The sequence below is a fragment of the Mixophyes fleayi genome, chromosome 10 (genome assembly GCF_038048845.1).
Source record: "Mixophyes fleayi isolate aMixFle1 chromosome 10, aMixFle1.hap1, whole genome shotgun sequence".
Classification (NCBI taxonomy): domain Eukaryota; kingdom Metazoa; phylum Chordata; class Amphibia; order Anura; family Limnodynastidae; genus Mixophyes; species Mixophyes fleayi.
In genome coordinates, this window is record NC_134411.1 from 42,899,023 (window position 1) to 42,914,708 (window position 15,686).

General features: G+C 36.3%; 8 non-coding genes across 8 annotated transcripts; all 8 read right to left on the bottom strand.

Annotated features, from left to right (window-relative positions):
* Positions 1-1,028: 1,028 nt before the first annotated feature.
* TRNAQ-CUG (transfer RNA glutamine (anticodon CUG)) lies at positions 1,029-1,100 on the bottom strand. Its single transcript has one exon. It is a non-coding gene; the product is annotated as a tRNA-Gln (tRNA).
* A 1,859-nt stretch (positions 1,101-2,959) lies between these two features.
* TRNAQ-CUG (transfer RNA glutamine (anticodon CUG)) lies at positions 2,960-3,031 on the bottom strand. Its single transcript has one exon. It is a non-coding gene; the product is annotated as a tRNA-Gln (tRNA).
* Positions 3,032-4,890: 1,859 nt separating this feature from the next.
* TRNAQ-CUG (transfer RNA glutamine (anticodon CUG)) lies at positions 4,891-4,962 on the bottom strand. Its single transcript has one exon. It is a non-coding gene; the product is annotated as a tRNA-Gln (tRNA).
* A 1,859-nt stretch (positions 4,963-6,821) lies between these two features.
* Positions 6,822-6,893, bottom strand: TRNAQ-CUG (transfer RNA glutamine (anticodon CUG)). Its single transcript has one exon. It is a non-coding gene; the product is annotated as a tRNA-Gln (tRNA).
* A 1,859-nt stretch (positions 6,894-8,752) lies between these two features.
* On the bottom strand, positions 8,753-8,824 carry TRNAQ-CUG (transfer RNA glutamine (anticodon CUG)). The gene has a single exon. It is a non-coding gene; the product is annotated as a tRNA-Gln (tRNA).
* Positions 8,825-10,683: 1,859 nt separating this feature from the next.
* On the bottom strand, positions 10,684-10,755 carry TRNAQ-CUG (transfer RNA glutamine (anticodon CUG)). Its single transcript has one exon. It is a non-coding gene; the product is annotated as a tRNA-Gln (tRNA).
* Positions 10,756-12,614: 1,859 nt separating this feature from the next.
* TRNAQ-CUG (transfer RNA glutamine (anticodon CUG)) lies at positions 12,615-12,686 on the bottom strand. Its single transcript has one exon. It is a non-coding gene; the product is annotated as a tRNA-Gln (tRNA).
* Positions 12,687-14,545: 1,859 nt separating this feature from the next.
* Positions 14,546-14,617, bottom strand: TRNAQ-CUG (transfer RNA glutamine (anticodon CUG)). Its single transcript has one exon. It is a non-coding gene; the product is annotated as a tRNA-Gln (tRNA).
* Positions 14,618-15,686: the final 1,069 nt, after the last annotated feature.

Consider the following 15,686-nt stretch of genomic DNA (forward strand, 5'->3'; position numbering starts at 1 on the left):
GAAACTTAGGAGACTCATCTCCTGGGGATCCCAGCTATCTGAATCAGAGTGCCAATAGGATTTGATCAGGCTGATATGTATCTTGGGGAAAGTGAGGCTGCCCATAAGTCTCCCATATTGCTCAAAAGAATGCTTCGACTGAGTTCTAATAGCAGAATGTAGGGACTTGTTATTCCTGTATTTCAAGTTCACAGCAATTGCTTCCAAGATTCAGGTAATAGGAGGAAAATCATCATCGGAGACCAAGCAAGATACTGCAGACTAATCAAAAAGTGGACATCCACGTTAAAGGACTATCCCATGATGTGAAATCAGACTGAAGAGCTAGAATGCCAGAAATCTACAGAATTCACCACTGATTCCCCCAACCAAGCTCATGCAGAATTTTCTTTCATATGTTTTCAGTTAAGTATCTTGTTTTAGCTAACTTTTCTTTGAATTATCCTGCAACAGTAAATGCTTCTGCTTTGAATTAAAATCTGTTTTATATATACTGTTAGCATGGTGTTTATCCTTTATTGATTAAGTGTCTGCATATTATAGTGTTTTACAAATCAGAATGTATCCATTCTCATTAGTCCCTGTCCCATTGGGGTGTTCAGTTTAAATTCTCTACCACACAGGAACCCTGGGCTATTTTTTATCAGAGGCCAAATAGCATATTTGAATGTTTTTTGGACTGTACTTGGGCAGGGGCACCTGGGTAAAAGCTATCCTAGTATTTAGAAGAAATACAAACCCCACAGTAGTGGATTATGGTCTGTTTTTCAATTGGACCCATCTGAGGCAGCAGTGTTAACTACTTTGCTCTGTAACAACAATCTTAATAGACATGCATAGTATTGCATGGAGTGTCACTGTTTTATTTTATTTTTTTAAATTCTTACCTCATGAATAATTTAGCTGTTTATTCAGAAAATGCTATTTTGTGCCTCTTGTATTTGTTTAATTTTGTCTCTGTTAGCTAGATTTCCACACATTGAACTGTATTTACCTCTTCATTTTCATCTATAGGAAAAATTCTATCAAGGTCCCACTGAGATTTGAACTCAGATGGCTGGATTCAGAGTCCAGAGTGCTAACCATTACACCATGGCACCATTTGTGTAAAATCTGACTTGTTTATTCCTTTAGGACTGGAGCACCCGTGTCTGCTTATAGGGTTGTATCTTCTTATTGGAATAATTTGTTTTCGCCTGCTTCATTCTGGTTTAAAACTATTGCGTACACAGTATGGATAAATATTTCATTTTCTCTTAATAAAAAATACATCTTACCTTTTGATTTTTATTATGTTGAACAAACTTAAAAGTACAAAAAATACAGATAACACTTTTAGGAAAAGTATTTAAAATGTAATTACCAGATAGAAACTCTCTATATTGTATCGCCCTTTGGTGCTTGTCCAAATACTAATGAATAGATTGCTATGGCTTAAATGGTGTCTATGCATACCGTTCAGACCATGAAAGCAATAAGCGGCATCAAAATAGTTTTTACCAAAGTGATCAATGGAGTTTGATTTTGACTAATGTACAAGCTCCATTTCACTTCCAGTGAATGTAGCCTAGGACAGCTCAGAGCCCTAAAATTGTACTTGTGCCTTTGGATGTATAGGTTCATTATCTATCAATTGAAGCGCTGGGAGATTTCCATATAAGATCTTTTCCAGCATATTTGAGCACTGTGACTAAAATCTACTACATTACATTTAAAACATATTTCTATCTGTCCCACAATCGTTATAGTTCTGTGATATTATTACTGAAAAAGCAGCAAGTATTAACATTTTACCAATGGTTTTCTTAACATCCTGCTGCATAACAGGTTTCTGAATAACTGGTCCCATTCCCATATATTAACGTCTATGTGTTGGACAGCTGTGTGTGGTCACCTTCATGTACAATCCTCTTTTGGACAAAGTGCTGCAGGAAACTTAGGAGACTCATCTCCTGGGGATCCCAGCTATCTGAATCAGAGTGCCAATAGGATTTGATCAGGCTGATATGTATCTTGGGGAAAGTGAGGCTGCCCATAAGTCTCCCATATTGCTCAAAAGAATGCTTCGACTGAGTTCTTAGAGCAGAATGTAGGGACTTGTTATTCCTGTATTTCAAGTTCACAGCAATTGCTTCCAAGATTCAGGTAATAGGAGGAAAATCATCATCGGAGACCAAGCAAGATACTGCAGACTAATCAAAAAGTGGACATCCACGTTAAAGGACTATCCCATGATGTGAAATCAGACTGAAGAGCTAGAATGCCAGAAATCTACAGAATTCACCACTGATTCCCCCAACCAAGCTCATGCAGAATTTTCTTTCATATGTTTTCAGTTTAGTATCTTGTTTTAGCTAACTTTTCTTTGAATTATCCTGCAACAGTAAATGCTTCTGCTTTGAATTAAAATCTGTTTTATATATACTGTTAGCATGGTGTTTATCCTTTATTGATTAAGTGTCTGCATATTATAGTGTTTTACAAATCAGAATGTATCCATTCTCATTAGTCCCTGTCCCATTGGGGTGTTCAGTTTAAATTCTCTACCACACAGGAACCCTGGGCTATTTTTTATCAGAGGCCAAATAGCATATTTGAATGTTTTTTGGACTGTACTTGGGCAGGGGCACCTGGGTAAAAGCTATCCTAGTATTTAGAAGAAATACAAACCCCACAGTAGTGGATTATGGTCTGTTTTTCAATTGGACCCATCTGAGGCAGCAGTGTTAACTACTTTGCTCTGTAACAACAATCTTAATACACATGCATAGTATTGCATGGAGTGTCACTGTTTTATTTTATTTTTTTAAATTCTTACCTCATGAATAATTTAGCTGTTTATTCAGAAAATGCTATTTTGTGCCTCTTGTATTTGTTTAATTTTGTCTCTGTTAGCTAGATTTCCATACATTGAACTGTATTTACCTCTTCATTTCCATCTATAGGAAAAATTCTATCAAGGTCCCACTGAGATTTGAACTCAGATCGCTGGATTCAGAGTCCAGAGTGCTAACCATTACACCATGGCACCATTTGTGTAAAATCTGACTTGTTTATTCCTTTAGGACTGGAGCACCCGTGTCTGCTTATAGGGTTGTATCTTCTTATTGGAATAATTTGTTTTCGCCTGCTTCATTCTGGTTTAAAACTATTGCGTACACAGTATGGATAAATATTTCATTTTCTCTTAATAAAAAATACATCTTACCTTTTGATTTTTATTATGTTGAACAAACTTAAAAGTACAAAAAATACAGATAACACTTTTAGGAAAAGTATTTAAAATGTAATTACCAGATAGAAACTCTCTATATTGTATCGCCCTTTGGTGCTTGTCCAAATACTAATGAATAGATTGCTATGGCTTAAATGGTGTCTATGCATACCGTTCAGACCATGAAAGCAATAAGCGGCATCAAAATAGTTTTTACCAAAGTGATCAATGGAGTTTGATTTTGACTAATGTACAAGCTCCATTTCACTTCCAGTGAATGTAGCCTAGGACAGCTCAGAGCCCTAAAATTGTACTTGTGCCTTTGGATGTATAGGTTCATTATCTATCAATTGAAGCGCTGGGAGATTTCCATATAAGATCTTTTCCAGCATATTTGAGCACTGTGACTAAAATCTACTACATTACATTTAAAACATATTTCTATCTGTCCCACAATCGTTATAGTTCTGTGATATTATTACTGAAAAAGCAGCAAGTATTAACATTTTACCAATGGTTTTCTTAACATCCTGCTGCATAACAGGTTTCTGAATAACTGGTCCCATTCCCATATATTAACGTCTATGTGTTGGACAGCTGTGTGTGGTCACCTTCATGTACAATCCTCTTTTGGACAAAGTGCTGCAGGAAACTTAGGAGACTCATCTCCTGGGGATCCCAGCTATCTGAATCAGAGTGCCAATAGGATTTGATCAGGCTGATATGTATCTTGGGGAAAGTGAGGCTGCCCATAAGTCTCCCATATTGCTCAAAAGAATGCTTCGACTGAGTTCTTAGAGCAGAATGTAGGGACTTGTTATTCCTGTATTTCAAGTTCACAGCAATTGCTTCCAAGATTCAGGTAATAGGAGGAAAATCATCATCGGAGACCAAGCAAGATACTGCAGACTAATCAAAAAGTGGACATCCACGTTAAAGGACTATCCCATGATGTGAAATCAGACTGAAGAGCTAGAATGCCAGAAATCTACAGAATTCACCACTGATTCCCCCAACCAAGCTCATGCAGAATTTTCTTTCATATGTTTTCAGTTTAGTATCTTGTTTTAGCTAACTTTTCTTTGAATTATCCTGCAACAGTAAATGCTTCTGCTTTGAATTAAAATCTGTTTTATATATACTGTTAGCATGGTGTTTATCCTTTATTGATTAAGTGTCTGCATATTATAGTGTTTTACAAATCAGAATGTATCCATTCTCATTAGTCCCTGTCCCATTGGGGTGTTCAGTTTAAATTCTCTACCACACAGGAACCCTGGGCTATTTTTTATCAGAGGCCAAATAGCATATTTGAATGTTTTTTGGACTGTACTTGGGCAGGGGCACCTGGGTAAAAGCTATCCTAGTATTTAGAAGAAATACAAACCCCACAGTAGTGGATTATGGTCTGTTTTTCAATTGGACCCATCTGAGGCAGCAGTGTTAACTACTTTGCTCTGTAACAACAATCTTAATACACATGCATAGTATTGCATGGAGTGTCACTGTTTTATTTTATTTTTTTAAATTCTTACCTCATGAATAATTTAGCTGTTTATTCAGAAAATGCTATTTTGTGCCTCTTGTATTTGTTTAATTTTGTCTCTGTTAGCTAGATTTCCATACATTGAACTGTATTTACCTCTTCATTTCCATCTATAGGAAAAATTCTATCAAGGTCCCACTGAGATTTGAACTCAGATCGCTGGATTCAGAGTCCAGAGTGCTAACCATTACACCATGGCACCATTTGTGTAAAATCTGACTTGTTTATTCCTTTAGGACTGGAGCACCCGTGTCTGCCTATAGGGTTGTATCTTCTTATTGGAATAATTTGTTTTCGCCTGCTTCATTCTGGTTTAAAACTATTGCGTACACAGTATGGATAAATATTTCATTTTCTCTTAATAAAAAATACATCTTACCTTTTGATTTTTATTATGTTGAACAAACTTAAAAGTACAAAAAATACAGATAACTCTTTTAGGAAAAGTATTTAAAATGTAATTACCAGATAGAAACTCTCTATATTGTATCGCCCTTTGGTGCTTGTCCAAATACTAATGAATAGATTGCTATGGCTTAAATGGTGTCTATGCATACCGTTCAGACCATGAAAGCAATAAGCGGCATCAAAATAGTTTTTACCAAAGTGATCAATGGAGTTTGATTTTGACTAATGTACAAGCTCCATTTCACTTCCAGTGAATGTAGCCTAGGACAGCTCAGAGCCCTAAAATTGTACTTGTGCCTTTGGATGTATAGGTTCATTATCTATCAATTGAAGCGCTGGGAGATTTCCATATAAGATCTTTTCCAGCATATTTGAGCACTGTGACTAAAATCTACTACATTACATTTAAAACATATTTCTATCTGTCCCACAATCGTTATAGTTCTGTGATATTATTACTGAAAAAGCAGCAAGTATTAACATTTTACCAATGGTTTTCTTAACATCCTGCTGCATAACAGGTTTCTGAATAACTGGTCCCATTCCCATATATTAACGTCTATGTGTTGGACAGCTGTGTGTGGTCACCTTCATGTACAATCCTCTTTTGGACAAAGTGCTGCAGGAAACTTAGGAGACTCATCTCCTGGGGATCCCAGCTATCTGAATCAGAGTGCCAATAGGATTTGATCAGGCTGATATGTATCTTGGGGAAAGTGAGGCTGCCCATAAGTCTCCCATATTGCTCAAAAGAATGCTTCGACTGAGTTCTTAGAGCAGAATGTAGGGACTTGTTATTCCTGTATTTCAAGTTCACAGCAATTGCTTCCAAGATTCAGGTAATAGGAGGAAAATCATCATCGGAGACCAAGCAAGATACTGCAGACTAATCAAAAAGTGGACATCCACGTTAAAGGACTATCCCATGATGTGAAATCAGACTGAAGAGCTAGAATGCCAGAAATCTACAGAATTCACCACTGATTCCCCCAACCAAGCTCATGCAGAATTTTCTTTCATATGTTTTCAGTTTAGTATCTTGTTTTAGCTAACTTTTCTTTGAATTATCCTGCAACAGTAAATGCTTCTGCTTTGAATTAAAATCTGTTTTATATATACTGTTAGCATGGTGTTTATCCTTTATTGATTAAGTGTCTGCATATTATAGTGTTTTACAAATCAGAATGTATCCATTCTCATTAGTCCCTGTCCCATTGGGGTGTTCAGTTTAAATTCTCTACCACACAGGAACCCTGGGCTATTTTTTATCAGAGGCCAAATAGCATATTTGAATGTTTTTTGGACTGTACTTGGGCAGGGGCACCTGGGTAAAAGCTATCCTAGTATTTAGAAGAAATACAAACCCCACAGTAGTGGATTATGGTCTGTTTTTCAATTGGACCCATCTGAGGCAGCAGTGTTAACTACTTTGCTCTGTAACAACAATCTTAATACACATGCATAGTATTGCATGGAGTGTCACTGTTTTATTTTATTTTTTTAAATTCTTACCTCATGAATAATTTAGCTGTTTATTCAGAAAATGCTATTTTGTGCCTCTTGTATTTGTTTAATTTTGTCTCTGTTAGCTAGATTTCCATACATTGAACTGTATTTACCTCTTCATTTCCATCTATAGGAAAAATTCTATCAAGGTCCCACTGAGATTTGAACTCAGATCGCTGGATTCAGAGTCCAGAGTGCTAACCATTACACCATGGCACCATTTGTGTAAAATCTGACTTGTTTATTCCTTTAGGACTGGAGCACCCGTGTCTGCCTATAGGGTTGTATCTTCTTATTGGAATAATTTGTTTTCGCCTGCTTCATTCTGGTTTAAAACTATTGCGTACACAGTATGGATAAATATTTCATTTTCTCTTAATAAAAAATACATCTTACCTTTTGATTTTTATTATGTTGAACAAACTTAAAAGTACAAAAAATACAGATAACTCTTTTAGGAAAAGTATTTAAAATGTAATTACCAGATAGAAACTCTCTATATTGTATCGCCCTTTGGTGCTTGTCCAAATACTAATGAATAGATTGCTATGGCTTAAATGGTGTCTATGCATACCGTTCAGACCATGAAAGCAATAAGCGGCATCAAAATAGTTTTTACCAAAGTGATCAATGGAGTTTGATTTTGACTAATGTACAAGCTCCATTTCACTTCCAGTGAATGTAGCCTAGGACAGCTCAGAGCCCTAAAATTGTACTTGTGCCTTTGGATGTATAGGTTCATTATCTATCAATTGAAGCGCTGGGAGATTTCCATATAAGATCTTTTCCAGCATATTTGAGCACTGTGACTAAAATCTACTACATTACATTTAAAACATATTTCTATCTGTCCCACAATCGTTATAGTTCTGTGATATTATTACTGAAAAAGCAGCAAGTATTAACATTTTACCAATGGTTTTCTTAACATCCTGCTGCATAACAGGTTTCTGAATAACTGGTCCCATTCCCATATATTAACGTCTATGTGTTGGACAGCTGTGTGTGGTCACCTTCATGTACAATCCTCTTTTGGACAAAGTGCTGCAGGAAACTTAGGAGACTCATCTCCTGGGGATCCCAGCTATCTGAATCAGAGTGCCAATAGGATTTGATCAGGCTGATATGTATCTTGGGGAAAGTGAGGCTGCCCATAAGTCTCCCATATTGCTCAAAAGAATGCTTCGACTGAGTTCTTAGAGCAGAATGTAGGGACTTGTTATTCCTGTATTTCAAGTTCACAGCAATTGCTTCCAAGATTCAGGTAATAGGAGGAAAATCATCATCGGAGACCAAGCAAGATACTGCAGACTAATCAAAAAGTGGACATCCACGTTAAAGGACTATCCCATGATGTGAAATCAGACTGAAGAGCTAGAATGCCAGAAATCTACAGAATTCACCACTGATTCCCCCAACCAAGCTCATGCAGAATTTTCTTTCATATGTTTTCAGTTTAGTATCTTGTTTTAGCTAACTTTTCTTTGAATTATCCTGCAACAGTAAATGCTTCTGCTTTGAATTAAAATCTGTTTTATATATACTGTTAGCATGGTGTTTATCCTTTATTGATTAAGTGTCTGCATATTATAGTGTTTTACAAATCAGAATGTATCCATTCTCATTAGTCCCTGTCCCATTGGGGTGTTCAGTTTAAATTCTCTACCACACAGGAACCCTGGGCTATTTTTTATCAGAGGCCAAATAGCATATTTGAATGTTTTTTGGACTGTACTTGGGCAGGGGCACCTGGGTAAAAGCTATCCTAGTATTTAGAAGAAATACAAACCCCACAGTAGTGGATTATGGTCTGTTTTTCAATTGGACCCATCTGAGGCAGCAGTGTTAACTACTTTGCTCTGTAACAACAATCTTAATACACATGCATAGTATTGCATGGAGTGTCACTGTTTTATTTTATTTTTTTAAATTCTTACCTCATGAATAATTTAGCTGTTTATTCAGAAAATGCTATTTTGTGCCTCTTGTATTTGTTTAATTTTGTCTCTGTTAGCTAGATTTCCATACATTGAACTGTATTTACCTCTTCATTTCCATCTATAGGAAAAATTCTATCAAGGTCCCACTGAGATTTGAACTCAGATCGCTGGATTCAGAGTCCAGAGTGCTAACCATTACACCATGGCACCATTTGTGTAAAATCTGACTTGTTTATTCCTTTAGGACTGGAGCACCCGTGTCTGCCTATAGGGTTGTATCTTCTTATTGGAATAATTTGTTTTCGCCTGCTTCATTCTGGTTTAAAACTATTGCGTACACAGTATGGATAAATATTTCATTTTCTCTTAATAAAAAATACATCTTACCTTTTGATTTTTATTATGTTGAACAAACTTAAAAGTACAAAAAATACAGATAACTCTTTTAGGAAAAGTATTTAAAATGTAATTACCAGATAGAAACTCTCTATATTGTATCGCCCTTTGGTGCTTGTCCAAATACTAATGAATAGATTGCTATGGCTTAAATGGTGTCTATGCATACCGTTCAGACCATGAAAGCAATAAGCGGCATCAAAATAGTTTTTACCAAAGTGATCAATGGAGTTTGATTTTGACTAATGTACAAGCTCCATTTCACTTCCAGTGAATGTAGCCTAGGACAGCTCAGAGCCCTAAAATTGTACTTGTGCCTTTGGATGTATAGGTTCATTATCTATCAATTGAAGCGCTGGGAGATTTCCATATAAGATCTTTTCCAGCATATTTGAGCACTGTGACTAAAATCTACTACATTACATTTAAAACATATTTCTATCTGTCCCACAATCGTTATAGTTCTGTGATATTATTACTGAAAAAGCAGCAAGTATTAACATTTTACCAATGGTTTTCTTAACATCCTGCTGCATAACAGGTTTCTGAATAACTGGTCCCATTCCCATATATTAACGTCTATGTGTTGGACAGCTGTGTGTGGTCACCTTCATGTACAATCCTCTTTTGGACAAAGTGCTGCAGGAAACTTAGGAGACTCATCTCCTGGGGATCCCAGCTATCTGAATCAGAGTGCCAATAGGATTTGATCAGGCTGATATGTATCTTGGGGAAAGTGAGGCTGCCCATAAGTCTCCCATATTGCTCAAAAGAATGCTTCGACTGAGTTCTTAGAGCAGAATGTAGGGACTTGTTATTCCTGTATTTCAAGTTCACAGCAATTGCTTCCAAGATTCAGGTAATAGGAGGAAAATCATCATCGGAGACCAAGCAAGATACTGCAGACTAATCAAAAAGTGGACATCCACGTTAAAGGACTATCCCATGATGTGAAATCAGACTGAAGAGCTAGAATGCCAGAAATCTACAGAATTCACCACTGATTCCCCCAACCAAGCTCATGCAGAATTTTCTTTCATATGTTTTCAGTTTAGTATCTTGTTTTAGCTAACTTTTCTTTGAATTATCCTGCAACAGTAAATGCTTCTGCTTTGAATTAAAATCTGTTTTATATATACTGTTAGCATGGTGTTTATCCTTTATTGATATAGTGTCTGCATATTATAGTGTTTTACAAATCAGAATGTATCCATTCTCATTAGTCCCTGTCCCATTGGGGTGTTCAGTTTAAATTCTCTACCACACAGGAACCCTGGGCTATTTTTTATCAGAGGCCAAATAGCATATTTGAATGTTTTTTGGACTGTACTTGGGCAGGGGCACCTGGGTAAAAGCTATCCTAGTATTTAGAAGAAATACAAACCCCACAGTAGTGGATTATGGTCTGTTTTTCAATTGGACCCATCTGAGGCAGCAGTGTTAACTACTTTGCTCTGTAACAACAATCTTAATACACATGCATAGTATTGCATGGAGTGTCACTGTTTTATTTTATTTTTTTAAATTCTTACCTCATGAATAATTTAGCTGTTTATTCAGAAAATGCTATTTTGTGCCTCTTGTATTTGTTTAATTTTGTCTCTGTTAGCTAGATTTCCATACATTGAACTGTATTTACCTCTTCATTTCCATCTATAGGAAAAATTCTATCAAGGTCCCACTGAGATTTGAACTCAGATCGCTGGATTCAGAGTCCAGAGTGCTAACCATTACACCATGGCACCATTTGTGTAAAATCTGACTTGTTTATTCCTTTAGGACTGGAGCACCCGTGTCTGCTTATAGGGTTGTATCTTCTTATTGGAATAATTTGTTTTCGCCTGCTTCATTCTGGTTTAAAACTATTGCGTACACAGTATGGATAAATATTTCATTTTCTCTTAATAAAAAATACATCTTACCTTTTGATTTTTATTATGTTGAACAAACTTAAAAGTACAAAAAATACAGATAACTCTTTTAGGAAAAGTATTTAAAATGTAATTACCAGATAGAAACTCTCTATATTGTATCGCCCTTTGGTGCTTGTCCAAATACTAATGAATAGATTGCTATGGCTTAAATGGTGTCTATGCATACCGTTCAGACCATGAAAGTAATAAGCGGCATCAAAATAGTTTTTACCAAAGTGATCAATGGAGTTTGATTTTGACTAATGTACAAGCTCCATTTCACTTCCAGTGAATGTAGCCTAGGACAGCTCAGAGCCCTAAAATTGTACTTGTGCCTTTGGATGTATAGGTTCATTATCTATCAATTGAAGCGCTGGGAGATTTCCATATAAGATCTTTTCCAGCATATTTGAGCACTGTGACTAAAATCTACTACATTACATTTAAAACATATTTCTATCTGTCCCACAATCGTTATAGTTCTGTGATATTATTACTGAAAAAGCAGCAAGTATTAACATTTTACCAATGGTTTTCTTAACATCCTGCTGCATAACAGGTTTCTGAATAACTGGTCCCATTCCCATATATTAACGTCTATGTGTTGGACAGCTGTGTGTGGTCACCTTCATGTACAATCCTCTTTTGGACAAAGTGCTGCAGGAAACTTAGGAGACTCATCTCCTGGGGATCCCAGCTATCTGAATCAGAGTGCCAATAGGATTTGATCAGGCTGATATGTATCTTGGGGAAAGTGAGGCTGCCCATAAGTCTCCCATATTGCTCAAAAGAATGCTTCGACTGAGTTCTTAGAGCAGAATGTAGGGACTTGTTATTCCTGTATTTCAAGTTCACAGCAATTGCTTCCAAGATTCAGGTAATAGGAGGAAAATCATCATCGGAGACCAAGCAAGATACTGCAGACTAATCAAAAAGTGGACATCCACGTTAAAGGACTATCCCATGATGTGAAATCAGACTGAAGAGCTAGAATGCCAGAAATCTACAGAATTCACCCCTGATTCCCCCAACCAAGCTCATGCAGAATTTTCTTTCATATGTTTTCAGTTTAGTATCTTGTTTTAGCTAACTTTTCTTTGAATTATCCTGCAACAGTAAATGCTTCTGCTTTGAATTAAAATCTGTTTTATATATACTGTTAGCATGGTGTTTATCCTTTATTGATTAAGTGTCTGCATATTATAGTGTTTTACAAATCAGAATGTATCCATTCTCATTAGTCCCTGTCCCATTGGGGTGTTCAGTTTAAATTCTCTACCACACAGGAACCCTGGGCTATTTTTTATCAGAGGCCAAATAGCATATTTGAATGTTTTTTGGACTGTACTTGGGCAGGGGCACCTGGGTAAAAGCTATCCTAGTATTTAGAAGAAATACAAACCCCACAGTAGTGGATTATGGTCTGTTTTTCAATTGGACCCATCTGAGGCAGCAGTGTTAACTACTTTGCTCTGTAACAACAATCTTAATACACATGCATAGTATTGCATGGAGTGTCACTGTTTTATTTTATTTTTTTAAATTCTTACCTCATGAATAATTTAGCTGTTTATTCAGAAAATGCTATTTTGTGCCTCTTGTATTTGTTTAATTTTGTCTCTGTTAGCTAGATTTCCATACATTGAACTGTATTTACCTCTTCATTTCCATCTATAGGAAAAATTCTATCAAGGTCCCACTGAGATTTGAACTCAGATCGCTGGATTCAGAGTCCAGAGTGCTAACCATTACACCATGGCACCATTTGTGTAAAATCTGACTTGGTTATTCCTTTAGGACTGGAGCACCCGTGTCTGCTTATAGGGTTGTATCTTCTTATTGGAATAATTTGTTTTCGCCTGCTTCATTCTGGTTTAAAACTATTGCGTACACAGTATGGATAAATATTTCATTTTCTCTTAATAAAAAATACATCTTACCTTTTGATTTTTATTATGTTGAACAAACTTAAAAGTACAAAAAATACAGATAACTCTTTTAGGAAAAGTATTTAAAATGTAATTACCAGATAGAAACTCTCTATATTGTATCGCCCTTTGGTGCTTGTCCAAATACTAATGAATAGATTGCTATGGCTTAAATGGTGTCTATGCATACCGTTCAGACCATGAAAGCAATAAGCGGCATCAAAATAGTTTTTACCAAAGTGATCAATGGAGTTTGATTTTGACTAATGTACAAGCTCCATTTCACTTCCAGTGAATGTAGCCTAGGACAGCTCAGAGCCCTAAAATTGTACTTGTGCCTTTGGATGTATAGGTTCATTATCTATCAATTGAAGCGCTGGGAGATTTCCATATAAGATCTTTTCCAGCATATTTGAGCACTGTGACTAAAATCTACTACATTACATTTAAAACATATTTCTATCTGTCCCACAATCGTTATAGTTCTGTGATATTATTACTGAAAAAGCAGCAAGTATTAACATTTTACCAATGGTTTTCTTAACATCCTGCTGCATAACAGGTTTCTGAATAACTGGTCCCATTCCCATATATTAACGTCTATCTGTTGGACAGCTGTGTGTGGTCACCTTCATGTACAATCCTCTTTTGGACAAAGTGCTGCAGGAAACTTAGGAGACTCATCTCCTGGGGATCCCAGCTATCTGAATCAGAGTGCCAATAGGATTTGATCAGGCTGATATGTATCTTGGGGAAAGTGAGGCTGCCCATAAGTCTCCCATATTGCTCAAAAGAATGCTTCGACTGAGTTCTTAGAGCAGAATGTAGGGACTTGTTATTCCTGTATTTCAAGTTCACAGCAATTGCTTCCAAGATTCAGGTAATAGGAGGAAAATCATCATCGGAGACCAAGCAAGATACTGCAGACTAATCAAAAAGTGGACATCCACGTTAAAGGACTATCCCATGATGTGAAATCAGACTGAAGAGCTAGAATGCCAGAAATCTACAGAATTCACCACTGATTCCCCCAACCAAGCTCATGCAGAATTTTCTTTCATATGTTTTCAGTTTAGTATCTTGTTTTAGCTAACTTTTCTTTGAATTATCCTGCAACAGTAAATGCTTCTGCTTTGAATTAAAATCTGTTTTATATATACTGTTAGCATGGTGTTTATCCTTTATTGATTAAGTGTCTGCATATTATAGTGTTTTACAAATCAGAATGTATCCATTCTCATTAGTCCCTGTCCCATTGGGGTGTTCAGTTTAAATTCTCTACCACACAGGAACCCTGGGCTATTTTTTATCAGAGGCCAAATAGCATATTTGAATGTTTTTTGGACTGTACTTGGGCAGGGGCACCTGGGTAAAAGCTATCCTAGTATTTAGAAGAAATACAAACCCCACAGTAGTGGATTATGGTCTGTTTTTCAATTGGACCCATCTGAGGCAGCAGTGTTAACTACTTTGCTCTGTAACAACAATCTTAATACACATGCATAGTATTGCATGGAGTGTCACTGTTTTATTTTATTTTTTTAAATTCTTACCTCATGAATAATTTAGCTGTTTATTCAGAAAATGCTATTTTGTGCCTCTTGTATTTGTTTAATTTTGTCTCTGTTAGCTAGATTTCCATACATTGAACTGTATTTACCTCTTCATTTCCATCTATAGGAAAAATTCTATCAAGGTCCCACTGAGATTTGAACTCAGATTGCTGGATTCAGAGTCCAGAGTGCTAACCATTACACCATGGCACCATTTGTGTAAAATCTGACTTGTTTATTCCTTTAGGACTGGAGCACCCGTGTCTGCCTATAGGGTTGTATCTTCTTATTGGAATAATTTGTTTTCGCCTGCTTCATTCTGGTTTAAAACTATTGCGTACACAGTATGGATAAATATTTCATTTTCTCTTAATAAAAAATACATCTTACCTTTTGATTTTTATTATGTTGAACAAACTTAAAAGTACAAAAAATACAGATAACTCTTTTAGGAAAAGTATTTAAAATGTATTTACCAGATAGAAACTCTCTATATTGTATCGCCCTTTGGTGCTTGTCCAAATACTAATGAATAGATTGCTATGGCTTAAATGGTGTCTATGCATACCGTTCAGACCATGAAAGCAATAAGCGGCATCAAAATAGTTTTTACCAAAGTGATCAATGGAGTTTGATTTTGACTAATGTACAAGCTCCATTTCACTTCCAGTGAATGTAGCCTAGGACAGCTCAGAGCCCTAAAATTGTACTTGTGCCTTTGGATGTATAGGTTCATTATCTATCAATTGAAGCGCTGGGAGATTTCCATATAAGATCTTTTCCAGCATATTTGAGCACTGTGACTAAAATCTACTACATTACATTTAAAACATATTTCTATCTGTCCCACAATCGTTATAGTTCTGTGATATTATTACTGAAAAAGCAGCAAGTATTAACATTTTACCAATGGTTTTCTTAACATCCTGCTGCATAACAGGTTTCTGAATAACTGGTCCCATTCCCATATATTAACGTCTATGTGTTGGACAGCTGTGTGTGGTCACCTTCATGTACAATCCTCTTTTGGACAAAGTGCTGCAGGAAACTTAGGAGACTCATCTCCTGGGGATCCCAGCTATCTGAATCAGAGTGCCAATAGGATTTGATCAGGCTGATATGTATCTTGGGGAAAGTGAGGCTGCCCATAAGTCTCCCATATTGCTCAAAAGAATGCTTCGACTGAGTTCTTAGAGCAGAATGTAGGGACTTGTTATTCCTGTATTTCAAGTTCACAGCAATTGCTTCCAAGATTCAGGTAATAGGAGGAAAATCATCATCG